Genomic DNA, 25,758 nt, shown 5'->3' with positions numbered 1-25,758 from the left:
GAAAAGGTGGTCATAATATCCCTGTATTCTTCCCTTACAAGACCCATTGAGTACAATGCCCCTTTCAGCATGTACCTCACAAAGCACATGCAGCAGCTGGAAAGACCAGAGGTTTCTCGCCAGCAGAATCCAGGGTCTCAAAGATCTACTCTACACAGACTGGCTAAAGGCCCTGTCCCTCAACTCAGTCTCAGACTTCTCAGAAGTGACCTCTATCAGGTATACACTTTTCAGGTATATAAAGCAATCTCAGATATTGGCAGTTTGCCTTTAGGTACAGATTGATAAGGTGGGTAAACTCTGTATACGGTTGTGCTAAATCTGGGTGTTATGACTGAAAACTCACTGATGTTGAAGGCCCAGGTGTCTATATCTGTTAAATCATCTGATTTTACTGTAAAGAATATGGCAAGGATAAGGTATTTACTTCCCTATTTGCATCTGGCTCCACAAATATGTGCACCAGCATCTTCCCGATGAAATTATTATAATGCACTTAAGCATTGGCATAGTGATGGACATCTGACTTGTCTGCAGTATGGGTAGAACTCCATGGTTAAGGTGACAACCAGTGATTCTTCCTCTGGCCATATCAGCCCTATGTTGCTAAATCTGCAATGTCTTCCTGTTGCAGCAACATAGATCTTCAAAATATTGGCTGTAACCTGCTAATGCAGTGCATAGTCTGTGTCACATTAGTTATAAGAGTTTTGTTCCCACTTTATCCCCCCCAAGAATCTTAGCTTATAGGTAATGGGCTTCTATCATTCCCAACATATCTCTTGAGTTATTGGACCAAAGGTCTTTTGCCAACTTTAAATTATTTCTGTGTAATCAGCTGCCTTTTTTTACTTCAGATATTTGAAACTAAAACTTCATTTTGGAGCTCTTATAAATGCTACCTATATGTTAGAGCTTATTTTTTATCATTCTAGTATACCTTAACACTGATTTATTTATATTGTTTATTTTTCTGTCTTTTATATTGTAAAGGTCTTTTTATCATACTGTTTAATACATTTTATTGTTCGGTGTGCAAACATCCAAATAAATACAGGCTGATGGTCTCACGTTTGTTAACATACCTCCTTAAATTATCATACTAAAAATCCAAAAGTGACGTAAAAATAAAGAATATCCATGAATTATTATCGTCTTTTGCTCTTATTACAAGTCATGTTCCTTTTCCTTTTAATTTGTTTATTTAAAAAAAACATCATATACTATGGGAGTTTTTAGCTTGTCTCATTCCTTTTAATAGGTTCATAGGTAAGTATTAGGCTAGCTGTCCTTGTAGGCCAATTAAAGCCTAGCCAATTTCCCTTCCAAAGGTGAGAATCAAACCCTGTACCTTTTTTCTAAGAGGTAAACACTCCAACCACCACACCAACCCTAAAGAGTTTTCATGTTAATTTTCATTAACCTCTCCTTACAGAGATTCGTGTGTGCACTCTATACTGTTTTCTAATGAAAACTTCAGCCTTATGTATGTTCTAGTATAGATGGGAACCCCCCACCTCACAAACTGCTTATACCACTGAAAAGGGTGTATAGCAACTGCTTGTGCATATAAGTAACATACTCTCTCTGCTATTAATGCCTTTCATTTTGCAGTCACATTCCCAAGGTTTTCTTATTGCCTTCTCACATTGAATTATACAATCTGAAACAAATACCAAAAATTCTTTGCACTTTTTGAATGTATACCACCTTCCACAAATGCATCTTTCTTCTGATGTTTTCTTTCCAATGTGCATTTCTTTATACACATTAGAAAATTCATGTATCTTTACCATATTCTCTTTCATCCTTTTCTTACCACTATATATCAGTTTATTTATTTTTTGCTTGGTAATCAGAATAGTAAGCTGATCTAAACTGGACCCTCTCCAGACATAATCCAAGCACGAGACTTGTTAGGGTCATATATACACTGACAAACAAAGATAAACAAGCATATATGTGTGCAGTTCAGATAACATTATATATAACAGTCAGAGCAACAGTAAAACAGTATTTATTTTAAAGGTACTGCGTCTCACTATAGCTGATAACTATTGATCCTCTCCTATATGAGCCTATCTTACTTGTTTCCCTGTTCCGGGGAATCCCCAGTGACGACAATAGCAGGCCACGTAAGCTGTCATGGCAGCCATGGTGATGATTATGCCTGGCAATGAGGGCATATTAGTTTGGCAGCATCCCTGCTCCAGTAGCTAACATGTGCTGCAGGGTCACCACAGGGATGTTCTATGCTCTTTCCTGACATTCAAGCTCCAACTCACATATACCAATAAGGGATTTCATTACTGGCTTGGGAAACCCAAGCCCACATCCCCAGTCCTGCAGCTACTGGTACTGTGCAAGCATATGGGAAATGTAATCCTTATGTTCATATATATGGCTCACATGTAAATAATAGGCTATCTGCGCTTAAAGGCCATTTAAGCCTAACCAATTTTTATTCCAATGTGAGACTCAAAATCTGCATCTTGTCTCTGTAAGAGAAAAACCTTAACCATTTTTCCAACCCCCAAACCAACCATGTTAATTTCTGGAAAGCATTTGCTGTTACTTCTTTTTTTTAGCATCTTACAGAATAAGAAAATTATCCACCAGTTCACCAGCACTTTCCAACTGTGCAGCTACCATACTTCTGAATGTATCTTATACTTTCAAAATATTTGCACTTTAGACTGATGTCTCTCTTTGTTTTGACATTCTAGCTTCTATGACTCAAACTATGCATGCTCAGTTTATCATCTGGAACCCATAGCCATCATGCGTAAGCCGGAACTCCAGTTTATACTATTAACACTGCAGTGTGGGAAGAAATTGCATTCTATAGAAAGACATGCAGTCTTTCAAAAATTGCTGTTTTGATCAAATATCCTGTAATTGTTTGCTTTTCCTCAGTAATATAGCTATAAATTGTTTTATTTCTTTTTAGTAGTTGTTACTGTTTCCTTATTCTCAACTATTTGTTTTTCTAATATTTCCTGCCTTCTACTTTAGCTAATATAGTTATCCATCTTAATCTTTTTGTGTTTCTTTAGTTTTCCAAAGTACTGTCCCTCTTTCATTCTCTGTCACTCCCTTGAGAATAATAATGTTTCCTTTATTTTTCTTTGTTGACTTGTTTTATGCTATGTACTGTATATATGTTTTGTGATGGGGTCTTCTTTCTTCTCTGTCAGGCCTCCGCCCATCCTTCCTGATTACGTAACAGTACTTTACCAAATCTCTGTCACAATCACATAGCAGGCTTGCTTCAATTCCAGTTTTGATATAACTAGGCTCTGAAAGAGCATTCTTTATGAACTACATTGTACAATCTCTGCATTTCCCATCACAGAGAGCTTCTAAAGTTGAAATGTTCTCTTCTGCTCAGTATATGAGTATAATGCCCAGGATTAATTCCTTCTGAAAATGTTATAACAGTAGTTTTTTCAGGCACTCAGGCTTTTCCAGTCTAAGGATTCACCTGTCAATTTACTGCACCTCTTTTCCTATTATTTTGGGAGTAGTCTTTATATAAGTCGAACTTTAAGAATGTTTTGTTTCTCTGAGGAGATTCACAAAATTGCTTCCATACATGTTGTTGTTGCGTCTTTCGGCTTTTCCCATTTAGGGGTCGCCACAGCAGAACTCCGGTCTGCTAATGATCGGCAGTAGATTTTTACATGCCGAGTTGCCAGCTCTGACGCACAACATTTAACGAAGGTACGCCCATTCACGCATGTCTCCACACAGAAGACACTCTAGCTGAGAATCGAACAGGACAACATCTTACTGTGAGGCGACAACGCTACCACAGCACCACCACCACAAGATAAAATTGCTTCCTTACATGGTTACTCGTTATTCATTACCATAGGGGACTTACTCCTTACATAGTTACTCATTATTCATTACCCTAGGGGACTTACTCCTTACATGGTTACTCATTAGTCATTACCCTACGGGACTTACTCCTTACATGGTTACTCATTATTCATTACCCTATGGGACTTACTCCTTACATGGTTACTCATTATTCATTACCGCTTACATGGTTTTTCGTTATTCATTACCCTAGGGGACTTGCTCCTTACATGGTTACTCATTATTCATTACCCTAGGGGACTTACTCCTTACATGGTTACTCGTTATTCATTACCCTAGGGGACTTACTCCTTACATGGTTACTCGTTATTCAATACTCTAGGGGACTTGCTCCTTACATGGTTACTCGTTATTCATTACTCTAGGGGACTTGCTCCTTACATGGTTACTCGTTATTCATTACTCTAGGGGACTTGCTCCTTACATGGTTACTCGTTATTCATTACCCTAGGGGACTTACTCCTTACATGGTTACTCATTATTCATTACCCTAGGGGACTTACTCCTTACATGGTTACTCATTATTCATTACCCTAGGGGACTTACTCCTTACATGGTTACTCATTATTCATTACCCTAGGGGACTTGCTCCTTACATGGTTACTCATTATTCATTACCCTAGGGGACTTACTCCTTACATGGTTACTCATTATTCATTACTCTAGGGGGACTTGCTCCCTAGGGGACTTACTCCTTACATGGTTACTCGTTATTCATTACCCTAGGGGACTTGCTCCTTACATGGTTACTCATTATTCATTACCCTAGGGGACTTGCTCCTTACATGGTTACTCATTATTCATTACCCTAGGGGACTTACTCCTTACATGGTTACTTGTTATTCATTACCCTAGGGGACTTACTCCTTGCATGGTTACTCGTTATTCATTACCACATGGTTATTCATTATTCATTACCCTAGGGGACTTACTCCTTACATGGTTACTCGTTATTCATTACCCTAGGGGACTTGCTCCTTACATGGTTACTCATTATTCATTACCCTAGGGGACTTACTCCTTACATGGTTACTCATTATTCATTACCCTAGGGGACTTACTCCTTACATGGTTACTCAATATTCATTACCCTAGGAGGACTTACTCCTTACATGGCTACTCGTTATTCATTACTCTAGGGGGACTTGCTCCTTACATGGTTACTCGTTATTTATTACCCTAGGGGACTTACTCCTTACATGGTTAATCATTATTTATTACCCTAGGGAACTTACTCCTTACATGGTTACTCGTTATTCATTATCCTAGGGGACTTGCTCCTTACATGGTTACTCATTATTCATTACCCTAGGGGACTTGCTCCTTACATGGTTACTCATTATTCATTACCCTAGGGGATTCACTCCTTACATGGTTACTTGTTATTCATTACCCTAAGGGACTTACTCCTTACATGGTTATTCATTATTCATTACCCTAGGGGACTTACTCCTTACATGGTTACTCTTTATTCATTACCCTAGGGGACCTACTCCTTACATGGTTACTCATTATTCATTACCCTAGAGGACTTACTCCTTACATGGTTACTCGTTATTCATTACCCTAGGGGACTTGCTCCTTACATGGTTACTCATTATTCATTACCCTAGGGGACTTGCTCCTTACATGGTTACTCGTTATTCATTACCCTAGGGGACTTACTCCTTACATGGTTACTCATTATTCATTACCCTAGGGGACTTGCTCCTTACATGGTTACTCATTATTCATTACCCTAGGGGACTTACTCCTTACATGGTTACTCATTATTCATTACCCTAGGGGACTTACTCCTTACATGGTTACTCATTATTCATTACCCTAGGGGACTTACTCCTTACATGGTTACTCGTTATTCATTATCCTAGGGGACTTGCTCCTTACATGGTTACTCATTAGTCATTAGCCTAGGGGACTTACTCCTTACATGGTTACTCATTATTCATTACCCTAGGGGACCTACTCCTTACATGGTTACTCATTATTCATTACCCTAGTACATGGTTACTCATTATTCATTACCCTAGGGGACCTACTCCTTACATGGTTACTCATTATTCATTACCCTAGGGGACTTGCTCCTTACGTGGTTACTCATTATTCATTACCCTAGGGGACTTACTCCTTACATGGTTACTCATTATTCATTACCCTAGGGGACCTACTCCTTACATGGTTGCTCATTATTCATTACCCTAGGGGACTTACTCCTTACATGGTTACTCGTTATTCATTACCCTAGGGGACTTACTCCTTACATGGTTACTCATTATTCATTACCCTAGGGGACTTACTCCTTACATGGTTACTCGTTATTCATTACCCTAGGGGATTTTCTCCTTACATGGTTACTCATTATTCATTACCCTAGGGGACTTACTCCTTACATGGTTACATATTGTTCATTACCCTACGGGACTTACTCCTTACATGGTTACTCATTATTCATTACCCTAGGGGACCTACTCCTTACATGGTTACTCATTATTCATTACCCTAGGGGACTTGCTCCTTACATGGTTACTCATTATTCATTACCCTAGGGGACTTACTCCTTACATGGTTACTCGTTATTCATTACCCTAGGGGACTTACTCCTTACATGGTTACTCGTTATTCATTACCCTAGGGGACTTACTCCTCACATGGTTACTCGTTATTCATTACCCTAGGGGATTTTCTCCTTACATGGTTACTCATTATTCATTACCCTAGGGGACTTACTCCTTACATGGTTACACATTGTTCATTACCCTACGGGACTTACTTATTCTCCTAATGTGGAAAGCTTTCTTTTGTATTTCCCCTTTGCTGTCCTTCTGTATTTTTGTACCTGGTTTGCTGACCTCCCATCTATGAATCATAGTGCACCACACCTCTGTGTCTGAAACAGTGTTTAGGTTACCCCCTTATATTAATGCAAAATGTTCAGAGAGATGTTTACACATACTCTGGACATTTTTATATGCTTTCATCAGTTTTGAAGTAGTTTTAAACCCTCTGTCTTTTGCCCTTGGCTTATTTTCTCATGTCTTATTAACTCTCTAATGATTTATTCCTGCAGTGTGTAGATCAGTGTGTATCTTGAACCACTGTAGCAAGATAGCACATGCATATAGGTTACTAAGCACATGCAAGATCAGTGCCATTTTGTACAGTCAGCCAGAGTGAGTGCAGGCATGAACTGAGGCACACATGTGAGAGTGTTTGAAGTAATAAGTCAGTCAGTTTATGAAGTTCAAAGTATATGTTCCAGTTACAGCACCTAATGTGTTTATGTATAATAAACGATTTGAATGCATACTCAGCCTCAGTGTCTCATTTGAATACAAGAGACATGTGATACATTAACAAGTTCATTACTCTGGCTGTGTATGTCATTAACAGACTGGTTCTATAAGGGGAAAGTCTATGGTTGCTTTTTTGCTGTTTGAAATAAATCACAGTGAATTAATTAGTTAAGTCTATTTACTAATATACTGTTCCCTGTTCAGATTCAGACACACATGTAGGTGGTCAGTCCAATGCCATCCTGTATTGTACTCCTTGGTATGATGTAGCCTAGTCTAATCTTTTCCTATAGATGTACTAAAGGTCAGTGTGTGTGTGTGTGTGTGTGTGTGTGTGTGTGTGTGTGTGTGTGTGTGTGTGTGTGTGTGTTTGTGTGCGAGTGAGAGACACACACACATAGACATTTCAAATTCCTTCTCAATGCAGGAAGCATCTTGTATCACCTTGATATCATATCCATCCTAACCTCTTGTACCTAAGTGGGTGATTGCATACTTTGCTCCGCCACACAATCCTGAAGATTAACTTAAAGTTCCTTTCTGCCATAATATGAAGCACCTTGACACAGTCCATGATTCTCCTCCCATACTGCCTGCTATCAGTCGTGTACTATTAACAGTGGCTTTCTGGTCTTGAGAAGTCTTCTTATGCCCTGTAACAGGATAAAGGTGTGAGCAAATATTCTTTCTGCTCTTCATTGTGTGAACCACTATGGAGAAGGTTCTCCTTAAGACTCTTCAAATCCTCTCCTCTGGTGTAACACACTATTTTCACCATCATTTGCACTGGGTGGCTGCATCAAAGACCCTTGATCTTCTATGATGACAAATTACTTCATCAGTTTTACAGATAGATGGTTACAATTGGTGCCACTACACTTGTTCCCAATTATCACTATGTTCAATCCCCCCTTCTCCTCTTTCATGGATGCACTTAAGGTAGTGGGGAAGGCCTGACTACAGCCTCACTGAGAATGCATGACTGGTGCATCATTGCTATGGTAGCATGGTATTGCCCCGCTGCAGGACTGGTGCATCATTGCTACAGTAGCATGTTATTGTCTTGCTGTAGGACGGTGCATCATTGCTATGAGAGCATGGTATTGTCTCATGCTTAAGGTAGTGCTGAAGTCCTGACTTCAGGCTCACTGATAGAGTATGACTGCTGAGAATGCATGACTGGTGCATCATTGCTATGGTAGCATGGTATTACCCCGCTGCAGGACTGGTGCATCATTGCTACAGTAGCATGGTATTGTCTTGCTGTAGGACCGGTGCATCATTGCTACGGCAGCATGTTATTGTCTCGTGCTTAAGTGCATCATTGCTAATGGTAGCATGGTATTACCCCGCTGCAGGACTGGTGCATCATTGCTACAGTAGCATGGTATTGTCTTGCTGTAGGACCGGTGCATCATTGCTACGGCAGCATGTTATTGTCTCGTCGCAGGACTAGTGCATCATTGCTACAGTAGCATGGTATTGTCTTGCTGTAGGACCGGTGCATCATTGCTACGGCAGCATGTTATTGTCTCGTCGCAGGACTAGTGCATCATTGCTACAGTAGCATGTTATTGTCTTGCTGCAGGACTGGTGCATCATTGCTACTGTAGCATGGTACTGTGTTGCTGCAAGACTGGTGCATAATGGTAGTGTAACATGGTACTGTCTTGCTTCAAGACTGGTGCATCATTGCAATGGCAGCATGTTGTTGTCTCTCTGCAGGACTGGTACATCATTGCTATGGTAGCATGATGTTGTCTCAAGTTACAGCATGGTTTACAAATAGGATAGCATCTGTATGGCCCACAGAGCTCATTGAAGACAACTACAGAGTGCACTATGCTCTGTACCTTAATATTCCCTGGTAGTTTTCACAAAGTTGTCCAAGTAGCATAATAGGGAGAATGTGTATTCCTTCAAACTGGCAGCAATAGTGAGATAACTGCATCAAACAAAACAGTGTGCAAGCAACCAAAGTGGGATGCAACAAAATAAGTGCTGTATATCCGACAAAAGCACTGCAGAATGTTATACATAAGCTCACTATATTTAAAAATGCACACGCATAAGGTTTCCCATGAATGCTTCCTCAGCTGTATTAAAACAGTAATTTAAAATGCCAAGATTTACATACTAAGCACATATGTGAAAGAATCCTTCAGCTCGTGAATGTGTAAAACATAAAATGCATGGTTTTCAAAAGCATGTCAGTGCAATAACAGAGTGTTCAACACAAAAAGCTGCAAGACAATGCAAAGTAATATTAGAAGTGAAAGCTTATTTGTGCTCTTAAATAAAATGAGTTGTTAAGTTTATATATATATAGTCTGTTGTACAGAACTTGCTTTTCGTTTTGATAGCTACATCTAAGCAGTGCAGGAAATGGTGACTATTAGGCATGAATGGTTTGACTGAAGGAACCAAACCTACCTCTCCAAAAAACAACTATGGAGTGTAGTCCTCTACCCCATTTAAGAGTACAGTGCCCTTGAAGTTGTATTTTATTGATTTATTTTATTTCTGTTTCAGGGTAGAACACTGATCTCTATGGACCCTTTTCACTCTCAGCCTGGAAATTCATTAAAAAAAAAAAAAACTGGAGGACAAAGCTTATACATGTTGTCGGGATGAATATTCCCGTTGTTTTCTAGGGTGGTGTTCATAGACAGCAGACAATGGCTTTAAAACTGTCATACTGTCATGCAAAACATGACACTGGCATGCATTCTTTATAATATTCACGCTTTGGTGATTCTGTTCAGAGAATTCCAACTGGCAGCCATTAAAAAATAATTTCAGTACTTTCTAAATTACTGTCAGTTAAAACTGTTGGGGCAAAATCACAAAAGTATGAATGGTATTCTGTTTTATGATAGTGTCCCTCCACTACTTAGCCAAGATTGGCATTTTATGAAACAAAAAAAAAAGCTACTCATTTTTTTTTCAATCAAATAGCACATTAAGCATCCTTCTGTCTGTAACAGAAGGCTGGTCTCACAAGCTTGAAAATGTTGGAACACTATGGTGCCCTCATACAGATAGGAATATCGCTAAGAATCTCAGAACCTGAACAGAATATTGCAGAATAAAATAAAATATTCTGCAAAAAATAGCCATTAAATCATTGCTCATGTATTATGCAGTTGTTGAATAATGCTCCCCCTCCTGAGAGACTACTATCTCAGTATTAATCTAAATAAAGAAAGCAACAAGTTGAAAATGCATCCTAAAATACCAATCAGCATGCAGTAGAAGTAAGTATACTAAGACAGCCTGACACTTTCCCAGAGTCTAAAACCACACACACACATATACCATGAAACATTGCAACTACCTTATGCAAGAAGGAAAACATCACGACTAAAACATCTAATGAGCATGTGCTAAACCATTGCTGTTTAAAACAGCATAACCACTGTAAACGAATTTTTGCATGGGAGAACGTATCCTGTTGCATACAATACACCAGTCTGGAGCATTTGTCCTCGCACAACAATCTCTATATTTACTAACTTCGTGGTTGCACAAACTCAGAGAGTTGGAATACTTTTAAAAACAGGAACCTCATCTTTTGTCTCTTCTCCTAGTCCCACCATCTAATAATGTGCTGCATCTGTGACAAAACAAGGAATGCTAAATGATAATGTCAACCAAAACATGAAAAAATCAATTTAACACACGTGATATCCTGAACTCATTATCAAACAATATGCTGTACAAGTAATGCTCCCTCCATGTACAAACATTCATACAAACTGAAACGAGTCTAAGTCACAAAGGTTCCTGGACTTCTTGCCATCACCTCTTGGGATCAGTTTAACTTGCCAAACAGCATCACTGACTTTAGAGAATGAATTTCTTAGATTTTATGTTCGTATTACCAGAACTGGAATCACTGCAGAGCAGGCTCAGCACTTTGTTGCATGTTCAGTAATATGGAGAACTGTGTTGTCAAATACATGCAAATTGCATGTCTGCTACGTGAAACATTGGGTAATATGGAACACTGTCTTGTCAAATACAGGTCTACATGTAAACTGCGTATCTGCTACGTGCATCATTGTCAAATACAGGTCTACATGTAAACTGCGTATCTGCTACATGCATCATTGGGTAATATGGAGTACTGTATTGTCAAATACAGGTCTACATGTAAACTGCGTGTCTGCTATGTGCATCATTGGGTAATATGGAGCACTGTATTGTCAAATACAGGTCTACATGTAAATGCATGTCTGATACGTGCATCATTGGGTAATATGGAGCACTGTATTGTCAAATACAGGTCTACATGTAAACTGCGTGTCTGCTACATGCATCATTGGGTAATATGGAGTACTGTATTGTCAAATACAGGTCTACATGTAAATGCATATCTGCTACGTGCATCATTGGGTAATATGGAGCACTGTATTGTCAAATACAGGTCTGCATGTAAACTGCATGTCTGTTACGTGCATCATTGGGTAATATGGAGTACTGTATTGTCAAATACATTTAAACTGCATGCCTGCTAGGTGCAGCATTGGGTAATATGGAGCACTGTATTGTCAAATGCAGGTCTACATGTAAACTGCATGTCTGCTACATGCATCATCGGGTACTGGCCTCTACATGCAGATGGACTTAGTCTCCTTGACTGAAGAGTCATCAGTTATATCAAATAATGTAAGGCAGTATGCCGATGAGACATTGACGGAAACCAGAAGGTCACTTGTGACAGAACAGATTGGCCTGTATTGTACTGGCTGTGCCCGATGTTTACTACTAGTCTTTACTGTCTTCTTCTGCAGTACGGTATCTATATGTATGCTTGTATTTGTATTTATGAACGATCATTGGTGTCTGGCACTGGAATGTAGTTTGCCACTTTACTCCAAATACCCTTTTACTAGGGAGTATGGAATCACCTCAGGGGAGATTACCTAAAGTAATAAAGGAGTGGGGTGTGCAGTGTCGACAGAAAGAAACATGTGCTTTTTCCAGTGTCATAATTTTGCTTTCTGACAAGTAACTCATCAGGACATTCAATAGGTGGCTTATCAAAGAAAGCAAGTTAATTGGTCACTGGCAGTAGTGCAACAGGTAGCACACTCACCTTTGGTGCAGAAGGCTGGGGATTGTAGTCCAACACCAGATAGATTGGTGACACTGCAGTATAGCATGGGGGGAGCTGCACACCTGAGTGTGCCATTCTTCGGATGAGATGTTATACTGAGATCGCATCTGCCTGAGTCAGTGGAAACTTAGGTGGATGTAAAGATCCCTGATGCCCTGGCCAAATTCTCCCAGTAGTATAAAATATTAGTTTGGGTCTCCCCAAAAAAGTAGTTACTAGCCTAGTGACAATAACCTGGTCAATAAAAGATAAATAAAAAAAGACAAAAAAGAAAAAAATGAATAGATGGAGAACAGTTGATCAAAAAGTGAAAATAAGAATCTAACAGTACAAAAAATTACTGTTGCAGCATTAACTTTTGCAACAGCTGTTTAAACCTCATTGTAGGAAAAATATAAAATCCATTATTTAGCATACTACCAAAGTATGACACTCACATAAAGATGATTAAAAAGGACCTATTTTATCTTTACAAGGTCAAGTCCCTACACCATCTGTAGAGAGGAACTCTTCCCCCTATAACTAACATCAAGGTCATTGCAACTCAGGGGGAAAAAAAGCAGCAAAATTTCTTGATGCAAAGCTTTTGGACACAACATTTTACCTAGTTGTCCTCTTGGAGAAATAGCCTTTTCCACAACATTGGGGGGTCACAGTTCAGTTAACTGCTATTCACAAACAGCACACTTTGATTCACTCTATTTATGCTGTTGAACCACAATTCATTCAAGAGGGTGGCCATGGTGGTGTAGCGGTTAGCATTGCCACCTCACAGCAAGAGGTTCTCCGGTTCAATCCTTGGCTGGGGTGCCTTCTGTGCGGAGTCTACATGTCCTCCCTGTGGTTTCCTCTGGGTGCTCTGGTATCCTCCCACATCCCAAAGACATGCTGTAGGTGGATTAGACACTCTATAATGGCCCTAGGCATGAGTGCATGCATGTGTGTGCCTTCTTTGGAAAGTTGGGTGCTGGGCTGGCAACTTAACACTGTAAAACTCTACTGCCAATCATGAGCAGACAGGTGATGCACTGTGGCAATTCCTGACCGGGAAAAGCCGAAAGAAGAAGAAACATAATTCATTCAAGGAACTGTCCTTTTACTAACATAACCAAATCATGAACTTTGCAAGAAAAGTGTTATAGTTTTTCAGATGCAATAAGGTATCTGTTCATATTTAGAGCCCTAAAATGCAGTATTATGTTTGACTAGTGAAAACTAGCTATGGAAAAGGCTAAATGCAACTTTGGAAATAATGAGGTGAAATAACATCACATACTAAAAATCTGTCAACAAATTACAAATGCCATACAGAGTCTCCTTCTTTTTTGTGATAGTTCTACTTAGGAAGTGGCTATATCCATAATAAAAAGATCTATTGGATCAAAATCCCTCATGTGAGGATTAGGCCATGGGGGGGGGGGGGGGTGGCGAATAGAGAGAAAAGTCTCTACCCTTAAAATTATTTGGTGGTTTTCTGTTTTTTTATGCATTGCATATTTATCTTCCATGGACTGAGACAATATGGACATAACCATCAAGAAATGCATCTGCCATGTGCCACACAATTCTTAGGATTGGTGAATGCTATACAAATGTTTGACCATGTGTCAGCCTTTTCATATTCTAATGGTTGTAAAGCTATGCAAATCAAATGTGAATTGGGGTGTATATTTACTTTTGGAACTTACATTTCAGGGCAGAACACAGTTCATATGGAGCTATGTTCTTGTGCATGGCATATACATCATTCACTGTAATTCCCTGATGATATACTTTCAATGGAGTGCAGAGCAACGAACTTTCAAAATGAAAATATGTCTTTGCTTTCGCAGCTTATAGTACAGTTATTTGTTTTTATTCATAATTAATGAGATAATGTTCTCATAGAACTATAGCAAGTATTGGTCCCAGTGAATATGCTTGAAATGCTGCATCATGACAGGGACAGACAACAGGTGCAATTTCTTTGGATAACTAGCACACATTATAACCTTCCCAGTGATGTCATGGAAATGGGAATTGCTCTGGCCTTCTTTTTATGATGAGCTGGCTTCCTGAAGGAGGCACGACACTGGGAAGTGGTTAAATACAGTTGTGGGAAAGGAAGCTCTCTAGCAAACAAATAGGTACGTGTATGTCTTATGTTAACTAAATATGAATGAAGTTATGAGAACTGCCATTTATAATTACTGTATACAGCTGACTTTTCTAGTATAGCTTCAGTACTGCATATCATATTAGCAGTCCATTTTAGTAGTCTTGAATATTAAAATAAAATGCGTATCATATCAAAAATACATAATTTTTACCATGTTTTCTGTGTTAGCCCATTTAATACATAGACATAAGACATTCTAATGGGGAAACAGCCTAATGGGGCGTGCATGTTTCCTAAAGGGTACAGTCAGCAGTGGGTGAGAATTTATGCAATTTGTAAGTGAGAGAGTTGTGGGGAATATTTGAAGACTGAGAAGAAAACTAGCATTTCTTTCTACACCTCCAGAAGTACTTTTGTTAACTTAGCAACCACTAGATACCCATATTCATGCATGAAACAAGAGCTTTAATCTGGTTAGATGGCTTGCTTAGAGAGATATAACATGTGAGCAGTGTCTGTGGTGATCAAACCTTAAAAAGGAGCATCACTGAATGAGGGATGACATTCAAAACTGGAACACAGAGCTGTAGTGTAGGGTGTATTCATGACAGGACTCGTACTACATCTCATTCAGTCCTGCTATACTGCGTTGCTGGATCTAGTCGATTCCTTTACTGCAATGTGTCAAGTAGTCTGTCTCCCTCTGTGCCAAGTTTCCAGTTTTGCTCTCTTACTGACAGCAGATGTCCACTTCTTACTTCCTCCTGTCTGTGAGAGGGTGTAGTTTGCTTCTTACATTTCCTGTCACACACTACAGATGAGGGAGAGTTCTCATTTTTCAGCAAACAAGCATAACAAATAAACACTATCTTTTAAACTCAGGGTGATGAGGACTACATCAAATGTTATTGATGGACAAGCAGGGTAACTGCCTGGTATTCTCAGAGAAGTAACAGTAATGAAAACGGCACAGCTCCTGTTTCTTGTAATTGGGGGAGAAGAATGTAAAAGTAGGCCTTAATTTTATTAGGTTTATTAACTGGATTAAATGGTTTGTTAGAGACCTTTTCAACTACAGCCTAGGACAGAAGGACAAAGTAAAATACAACACACACACACATGCGCATTTATATGTGTGTGTATCTAGGTTTTTGTGTTAATTGGGTAAGTTAACTGATTTTTCTCAGACCTTTTTCAGTAACAGCTCAGCACAGAAGGGCAAAGTAATACACAAGTACAAGCACACACACCAGTGTTTGTGTGTGTGTGTGTGTGTGTGTGTGTGTGTGTGTGTGTGTGTGTAATAAACCAGCATGCATTACTTTCTTTTTCAGAAAACCCATTCAGAAACTGAGCTGGCAAAACATTCAAAACTCTGCACCAAAACTGATCAGGGGTTAAGAATGGGTCCCAGCCCCTAGAGCTACAAGGCAGAGAACTTACCAAGGTGTCACCACACTACCTTTCTACAAGGAGTGGGAGCATATCATATTATGGCTTTCTTATAGACTGTGTGACAGCACTTCATATCATTATAAAATATAAGCACAGCAGGTCCAGTCAATAACGATGTACTACTGGCATGTAAATAATTACGTGTCATTCCTTTATTTGACTTATCTACTTCAGATATGCCCACATTCAGTAGACACTTCGTACTGTAATAACTATATCATGTTGCAGTGATTTTACTTCTGTGAAGATAAATACAAGTGGGAAGCAGCTAAAAGAAGCGTAACAAAGAAAGGGAGTAGCCAGTGTTTAAAAGCAAGTGACACATGCTGGGACATAATATGCACTGGCTAGCAAGTCTGATAGACAGCAGCAAATATTCCAGGGCATAAGCTGAGGAAATAAGGCAGCATTACCAATATTAACACATTTGCTTGAGAGGTAGAGAAAAACATAACACAGAGAAACATTTTATTTTTAGAAATGGTGATAGATGCATGCAAAGCATTTAAACAGTTGTAGCAAGAAATAAAGTTGAACAACTTTGAGCCATACCTCTCAACTCTCCAGATTTTCACAGAATGTTCAGATTTTTGCCTCATATTTCTGGTCTGTTTGTCATAAAATTTGTGGTTTTCTGGCAAATCATTAAGGACTGAAGTCCTTAAGTAATGCTAAATTATGACAGACATTTGAGTTTAAGACTTCATATCCTTCAGAAAATGCATAATAATACAAAATCTATTATTCTAGCAATTTTCTAAGTTTATAGGAGCAGTATTTAAAATCTGTCCCCATTGTTGGGCATTTGTCCCCCATTATTTTTAGCTTTGTCCAGAATTCTTGCACTGAGAGGTATAACAATACTTCAGTACTACTTAACTGTGCACATGAGCATCGCTGAGTGTGCCCATATATGCATATGCACAACAGCATGTGTAAGAAGGCCTGGTTCTGAGTCAAACCTTTTGAAGGAAAGATGACCATGCCTTTGGAATATGTTTATTACAGGAATATCTAGCAAAGTGTTCAAGAACCACAGATACAACTTAGCTGCTGCAGCATCTATCTCCCGGTATAATGAAGAGAAGTGAAGGAGAAAAGCATACAATCGAGTAGTGATAATGTGAGTGGGTAAACAGTAGCATGGGGAGAATAACCTGCTCCTAGAACAGTACCATGGGGAGAAGAACCTGCTCCTAGTACCATGGGGAGAATAACCTGCTCTTAGAACAGTACCATGGGGAGAATAACCTGCTCCTAGAACAGTACCATGGGAGAATAACCTGCTCCTAGCCTAGAACAGTACCATGGGGAGAATAACCTGCTCCTAGAACAGTACCATGGGGAGAATAACCTGCTCCTAGAACAGTACCATGGGGAGAATAACCTGCTCCTAGAACAGTACCATGGAGAGAATAACCTGCTCCTAGAACAGTACCATGGGGAGAATAACCTGCTCCTAGTACCATGGGGAGAATAACCTGCTCTTAGAACAGTACCATGGGGAGAATAACCTGCTCCTAGAACAGTACCATGGGGAGAAGAACCTGCTCCTAGTACCATTGGGGAGAATAACCTGCTCTTAGAACAGTACCATGGGGAGAATAACCTGCTCCTAGAACAGTACCATGGGGAGAATAACCTGCTCCTAGAACAGTACCATGGGGAGAAGAACCTGCTCCTAGTACCATGGGGAGAATAACCTGCTCTAACCTGCTCTTATAGAACAGTACCATGGGAGAGAAAGGCCTCACCTAGTACCATGGGGGAGACCTGCTCTACTTACCATGGGAGACCATGGCTGCCCTAGAAACAGTACATGGGGAGAAGAAAGAATAACCTGCTCTTAGAACAGTACCATGGGGAGAATAACCTGCTCCTAGAATAGTACCATGGGGAGAATAACCTGCTCCTAGCCTAGAACAGTACCATGGGGAGAATAACCTGCTCTTAGAACAGTACCATGGGGAGAATAACCTGCTCCTAGAATAGTACCATGGGGAGAATAACCTGCTCCTAGCCTAGAACAGTACCATGGGGAGAATAACCTGCTCCTAGAACAGTACCATGGGGAGAATAACCTGCTCCTAGTACCATGGGGAGAATAACCTGCTGCTGGAACAGTACCATGGGGAGAATAACCTGCTGCTGGAACAGTACCATGGGGAGAATAACCTGCTCCTAGAACAGTACCATGGGGAGAATAACCTGCTCCTAGAACAGTACCATGGGGAGAAGAACCTGCTCCTAGTACCATGGGGAGAATAACCTGCTCTTAGAACAGTACCATGGGGAGAATAACCTGCTCCTAGAACAGTACCATGGGGAGAATAACCTGCTCCTAGCCTAGAACAGTACCATGGGGAGAATAACCTGCTCCTAGAACAGCACCATGGGGAGAATAACCTGCTCCTAGAACAGTACCATGGGGAGAAGAACCTGCTCCTAGTACCATGGGGAGAATAACCTGCTCTTAGAACAGTACCATGGGGAGAATAACCTGCTCCTAGAACAGTACCATGGGGAGAATAACCTGCTCCTAGAACAGTACCATGGGGTACCATGGAGAGAATAACCTGCTCCTAGAACAGTACCATGGGGAGAATAACCTGCTCCTAGAACAGTACCATGGGGAGAATAACCTGCTCCTAGCCTAGAACAGTACCATGGGGAGAATAACCTGCTCCTAGTACCATGGGGAGCATAACCTGCTCCTAGCCTAGAACAGTACCACGGGAAGAATAACCTGCTGCTGGAACAGTACCATGGGGAGAATAACCTGCTCCTAGAACAGTACCACGGGGAGAATAACCTGCTCCTGGAACAGTACCATGGGGAGAATAACCTGCTCCTAGAACAGTACCATGGGGAGAATAACCTGCTCCTAGAACAGTACCATGGAGAGAATAACCTGCTCCTAGAACAGTACCATGGGGAGTATAACCTGCTCCTAGTACAGTACCATGGTCAGAATATCCTGCTCCTAGAAATCTGGCTTATTCACAACTAGATGTACACTTTCCATGATGTCACAAGCAGGTCGATAGGGCCCCTTTTTTGATCGCATGTTATATTCTGCATTATTACCTAGTCCTCTAATAGTGGAACCTGGTGATTTTAATGTAAATGAGTGATTTTCTACAACCACTTTGAAGCCCTGTACTGCTTTTGTAACTACACTTGCTAGCTGTCCTACATGTGGACATTATTTGGGGAAAAGGCATACCTCCTAATGTGAATTCTTCATTCTTCATCTTCAACTTCTGGACTTTTGTATTTTATCATTGTTACATAAGTTCAAATGACTTTACATATTTTATTTTTTTTTGAATGCACTCTGTATCAAAGTGTTGTTACTGTAATGCTTCTATTTCATAAGACATAAAATAAATGTAATTTTATAACTTTTCCTAAACCAGTTGCATTCATGTTTATAAGTATACACATACCTTCAATTTTCAAGTTTCTTCTAAGAAATAAACATTTCACATAATTCTCGTTCATCCAATAACTGCTAATATAGGAAAGAGGTGACTTGTTTCCCCTAACTTTATCTTAACCCAGAATGAAGATACTGAGGGGATCAGTTTTTTATCATGACATTTGCCCTGCACTACTAGCTGTTTTTATGTTTGGCTCCCCTCCACCTGATGACCTGAGGTGTTCCTGTCTATTCCTATGCAGTGAGGGTCAGTGTCACCTGCATTACATATCATTCCATGTCTACTTTTCCCATCCCCCATCAAGCCACCTACCACTCACACATGTACACGCTCCATACATGGTGAGTGTAAGACAGCTTACACTTACACTAGTAATTTTTTACAGCACACCATTTGTATCCCTAAGGGGGTTAGAACCAGTGGTGTTATGTCTTTCCTATTCACCCCTTTCCCAAGAGAAATGGAAAAAGGATCATTCTCACCCTCTGCTGGCTCTGCTGTACTCATAATGCTAATCACGCCTCTCTTCAGTAGCACCTGTGACACAGGTAAACATCCTGGCTCCATGCCAACATGCTGACCATGTTGAAATTACTCTTACAGCCATTCAAATGCATGATGCAATGACACAGCCTCCCAAGAAGAAAATCTACTAAGTTACACACACAGTGTTGGAGGCAAGAACATATAAGTCATTTCCTCCTCTGAAGACAAATATCTACTAAAGTTAGACAAACACACAGACACACACACACACTTACATACATACATATGCATTCACACACTCATATATAAAATCTGATCATAAGTTAATCAGACTCATTCCAGAACCCAGGTCAGCAATGACAGAAGTGTTATAGGCTCTGTTGTTGTGAATTACAAAGACCTTCATTGTGTCTCAATGTAATGAGCAATAATACTGTGTCATGAGCATAGGAATAAAGCAACATCGGGCATGGGGCCATGTTATAAGTATGTGTTTATGGGCTCTAGTCTATAGTGAGGCTCACTGACAAGTTTATGAGCTCTAGTCTATACTGAGGCTCACTGACAAGTTTATGGGCTCTAGTCTGTACTGAGGCTCACTGACAAATGTATGGGCTGTAGTCTATACTGAGGCTCACTGACAAGTTTTTGGGCTCTAGTCTGTACTGAGGCTCACTGACAAGTTTATGGGTTCTAGTCTATACTGAGGCTCACTGACAAGTTTATGGGCTCTAGTCTATAGTGAGGGTCACTGACAAGTTTATGGGCTCTAGTCTATAGTGAGGGTCACTGACAAGTTTATGGGCTCTAGTCTATACTGAGGCTCACTGACAAATGTATTGGTTCTAGTCTATACTGAGGCTCACTGAGAAGTTTATGGGCTCTAGTCTATACTGAGGCTCACTGACAAGTTTATGGGCTCTAGTCTATAGTAAGGTTCACTGACAAGTTTATGGGCTCTAGTCTATACTGAGGCTCACTGACAAGTTTATGGGTTCTAGTTTATACTGAGGCTCACTGACAAGTTTATGGGCTCTAGTAGATAGTGAGGCTCACTGACAAGTTTATGGGTTCTAGTCTATACTATGGCTCACTGGCAAGTTTATGGATTCTAGTCTATACTGAGGCTCACTGGCAAGTTTTGGGGTTTTAGTCTATACTGAGGCTCACTGACAAGTTTATGGGTTCTAGTTTATACTGAGGCTCACTGACAAGTTTATGGGCTCTAGTATATAGTGAGACTCACTGACAAGTTTATGGGCTCTAGTCTATACTGATGCTCACTGACAAATGTATGGGTTCTAGTCTATACTGAGGCTCACTGAGAAGTTTATGGGTTCTAGTCTATACTGAGGCTCACTGACAAGTTTATGGGCTCTAGTCTATACTGTGGCTCACTGACAAGTTTATGGGTTCTAGTGTATACTGAGGCTCACTGGTAAGTTTTGGGGTTTTAGTCTATAGTAAAGATCACTGACAAGTGTTGCAGTACTAGCGTATAGTGAGGATCACTGACAATTTTTGGCCTTCTATAGTGAATCTGACCGCCACATATGCTCATAATGTTACAGTGTGATTAGTTGAAGTGCAGTCCATCACTATGCAATTCCTTGAAAGAAATTGCTCAACACCATCAGTGATTTTCTGAGCCAGCTTGACTCTACCCACAAAGATTTCGCTCATAACATTTACTTAAGCGCACAGGAATACATATGGTATGCATTATACTCAAGGTTCTGACTGCTGTCAGAAAAAATATTCTCAGTCTGAAGATAGGAATTGTTTTCTGTTTAATGCCCAGGGTTATAATTTTGATGATCTACATGCACACGAAGTAAAACAAATGAGCATGAATACCTAACATGTCATTGTCTCATTCATTTTTTAAACCACTTGTTCTGGTGAGGATTGACATGTCAGTGTACATACAAAACAAAATGAAATGTAAACAAATCAGCACATGCAAGTTGGTAAAGCCCTGGCACAGGCTGTATGTTAACCATCTGCAACCTATTCTTCTGGAAACTGCTAAGGTTGCAGTTTTGTCAATTGTCCCTTCCTTCATCAATCTGAAGAGCTTTGTCATGAGGGAAAGAAGACAGACTCCCTTCCCCCCACCAACATGTTCACATCCCAGAGTACAGACCCTCGTAACCTTAACTAGGCTATGATATGCTAACTCTCTTCACTTCTCATTTTGTAGTTGACAAGTAATGAAATAATGCACACTGTATTATTTCATTTGACCTGTTCATTTCCTGGAATACTGTGTGAGGAAGTCATCTTACGTGTTTTGATTATTCCTTTTGAATTATTATCACAAAGTTTATTCTCTGCCTCTTATGATGACCTCTTTGTACAGTCTATTTGCTGTGGTCCCGCGAATTCTGTTACATTATCAGAAATATCTGCAGCAGTGGTAGATAATGACTCCTACATGTGGTTAATGTCTTTCCTTACTATCAAATACACTGTTATAACCTAATTACTGACTTTACTTTCTTGGCGTAGACAGGATTTTCCTAATTCATAGGTGCTCCAAGCATACCTAGCAACTGTTCTGATTTTCACAGAATGTCCAGATTTTCTCCTCATATTTTTGGTCTGTGTCTCATAAAATTTTTCGTTTTCTGGATTCTTGTGACAAATCAGTGAGGACTGAATTCACTAAATAATGACAGGCACTTGAGTTTCCGACTTCATATCCTTCATAACATGCACGGTAAAACAAGACCTTTTATTCCAGCAACTTTCTAAATTTAAAAGAGCAAAGAGCAATGTTTAAAATTTGTCCCTATTTTGAGGCTTTGCCCACCCCCCATTATTTTTGGCTTTCTCCATAGTTTTTGTGTTAAGAGGTTGAGTGGTATGCAGAGTATGTCTTATGCTTGTCTAATATTGTTTTCAGTGAGATTTTTACCAGTCATCAACTTGCTCCGCAGTATGTACATGTTACAGAAACAGGCAGATCGGCACTGTTCCATAAATGTTCCATTACTGCTCCCCCAAGAAGTATTCATCACATCTCAGAAATTTAATTAATTTCCATGCTCTGCTTACCAGTAAGTAGACACAAAGAACTACCTCAGAACAAGTCTTCCTGGGTGGGGCAGACTGGATGGAGTTGGGCAGAAGGTATTTCTACCAGATACAGCTATAATCATTTGTCTATGTTGTGGGATAAGAGGGTTTACAGGTTATTTACCTAGGGTAAATCAATTGCCATGCACTTTAAGAGGGATGGTGGTGGTGGCTGCTCTTCCTTACCTTTTGCACACACTTACAGACGCACACATGACCATACACACACACTCACATGCACTTTCTACTTATCTTTAAGATAAGTATCTAATTTTTTAGTTTTATTATGTATGCACTATGTTTTATGTATATGCTAGTCATACTGATTTATAGTACCTCATTTCAACATTAGTATGTATTTCATACTATACTCTGGACAAGGCAAGTAAAATACATACCTATGGAATTTTCATCTATGTGTAGTGTATTATGTCTGCACAACAGAACAGCGAAGTTACACTGCAATTGATGCAAGCTGCTGGTTTTATTCACTGCTTGTTTTAATCACAAGTTAATACAGTTATATATATATATATATATATATATATATATATATATATATATATATATATATATATATAGGGTTAATTAAGGGCAGTTTTAATTAAGGCATACAATCTCTTAACAAAATATGAGATGGATAAGTAATCCAAACTTAGAAACACAAAAAACTGATGATTAGAACTGAATACAAAGAAATAATTTTATGGACTAATGACAAAAGAAAAAAGTATACAAAGTTGCTTATTAAACTTACAGAAAAATAGCAGTGATGATGTGGGATGTGTTTCTGTGTCAGGAAAGCAGTGCACTACAAAGGGTTACATATTCACGTTTATAACACAGTGTTGGTTTACTGTTATTATATTTTGCTAGCTGCTTTGAAACAGCTAATAAATTACACCTACATGATATGACAAACTGAACCAGAAGGCTAGAACACCAACTTTACCAAAGTACTAGAACTAGATTGTTGTGTGAAACAAAAAGTAAATATATATATAATTATATTGTTATGATTTTATTACTATTTGCAGCTATGTAAATATGCTTATCCCAGTTTCAAACAGCATCTGACTACAACTTTCACAAAGGTCTTTGCAAGCTTATTCAGGGTTTCTCACATTATAAGGTGTACATTTCTTTGGAAGGTAATTCTGAGGTAGCATTCCAAAGGCATGACTTATGTACTTTTCTCTAACTGACATGGATGTATGATAGTTTTGACAACCAATAAATTCTACCATATTATGTTTGAGTAAAACATAATATAAAACTGTAGTACTAATTTGAATAATTTTTACACTGAAATAGTTTATATCAAAATACCATTTTTCTCCTGGACAATAGTTCTGTTGTGTCTGATGTACAATAAGTAGCCCTTACTGTCTCACTTATAATGTTTGTAAATTGATATAGAAAGGAAGAAATTATATGATTAACCAAAGGAAGATTACAAGCTGGCAAGATATTACATCGTAAGTAAATATCTGCTTTACATAACTGTTGTACTCAGTAAAATGTTTATTTTTTTTTCTTCAGATGCGGTGGTCCTTGCTTCCAAATGTAAAGTTCCAGTAGGGGATCACAAAGCCACATTTTAAAACAATTCACACACACAAAATTATATAAAAATGTCTAGGAAGAAACACAAAGCAATTCTTACCGTTATTCTGCTGTATATCGCTGGCAGTCCATTCATTGCACGTGCCCCAAAGAGCTCACCAGTTTATAAAGCATGCAGTTACTTTTTCTGTCCTGTCAGTTCCCGTGTGCCTGAGACGCTTGCTGGTAACTGATTCATAAGAAGCAAACAGTGCACATTTCTTTGTCAGAACATCTGCTATGCTTATTTTATCTAGAGATAACTTGTGTGTCTTGTTTTCTGATAATGCAAGTATTTCCTCAAGCAGCTCTGAAACAGAAACTACTTGTCCTTTCTTCACTTTGAGGGAAATGACAAGCCAGGGTACTCGAAAGAATATTTTTCCTTGAGTTCTTAATTACCTCTTCCTCTTTGTTGCCTTGTTTGAATTATCAGCTGTTACAGAGGTCTTTGGGAAAGGATGATGACAGGGACCGCTACCCTTAAGATGCTGCAGCAGGTGACACGCTAGTCTCTCCTCTCTGCTGTGTTTGCAACTTGTCTTGAACCTGAACTCTTGTCATTTCCACTTTCTCTCATTCTGTAACTGTGTATCCCTCCCTCTTACAGGACCACATGGGGAAAAGAAAGGTGAAGGAATGAAATAGTGATTAAATGCCCTCTGCTGGTGGAGTTTGTGATAACAGCTGTAATATAGTGCTCACAAAACATTTGTTTCTAATGGAGTCTGATCTTTTATGAACTACTTATCAGATGACCAATTAAGATGCACTGTATAATTTAAAAATGGACTATAAGTTATAACACAAAGGAAGACTAACAGACAAAGCAAAGGATGTTTCTGCAAGTCTGTTCTTTGAACACTGTCCCCATAGCCAAAGTCTTCCTGTGTAGCAGTACTATATGATACACAAATAAGAGGACAGTACAGTATGAAAACTGAAAGACAGCGACTGAGGAAATTTACAGAAGCACTTTTTTCTTGCAGAGATTTCTACATACGTAAACTGACCCCTACAAAAGTTGTGGATTTTTCAGTGGTGGGAAATTCCTACATGGCAAAGTACACTGGCGAGATGAGTTAAGATGTATGCAGGTTAGCAACAGATACTGTAATAAGGTCTAAATCCCACAAGTATAAATTCAAATATTTCAAGCTCTAATAACTGACCACACAACTTCTACAGTCCACAATGAGAAAGAAAAAAATTATAAATACATTTATACCAGCCTTCAAGCATTAGTTCACAAAAATCATCCCTGAAAGAACTGCAGATATTTTGATGCTG

At 39.3% G+C, this 25,758-nt stretch overlaps 1 protein-coding gene across 2 annotated transcripts in view; it reads right to left on the bottom strand.

Annotated features, from left to right (window-relative positions):
• The window catches only part of EGFL8 (EGF like domain multiple 8), a 233,888-nt gene extending 208,852 nt beyond the window's left edge, over positions 1 to 25,036 (bottom strand). For both annotated transcript variants that reach the window (XM_044083186.1, XM_044083185.1), the window contains exon 1: positions 24,530 to 25,036. The gene's annotated coding sequence lies outside the window, so the exon portion shown is untranslated. The remainder of the gene's footprint in view (positions 1 to 24,529) is intronic.
• Between the last annotated feature and the right edge of the window lie 722 nt (positions 25,037 to 25,758).

This window comes from Protopterus annectens, chromosome 9.part0 (genome assembly GCF_019279795.1).
Source record: "Protopterus annectens isolate FY-2018-M chromosome 9.part0, PAN1.0, whole genome shotgun sequence".
Classification (NCBI taxonomy): Eukaryota; Metazoa; Chordata; order Ceratodontiformes; family Protopteridae; genus Protopterus; species Protopterus annectens.
Note: the sequence above shows the minus strand (reverse complement) of the source record. Positions and strands in the feature narration are given on the sequence as shown.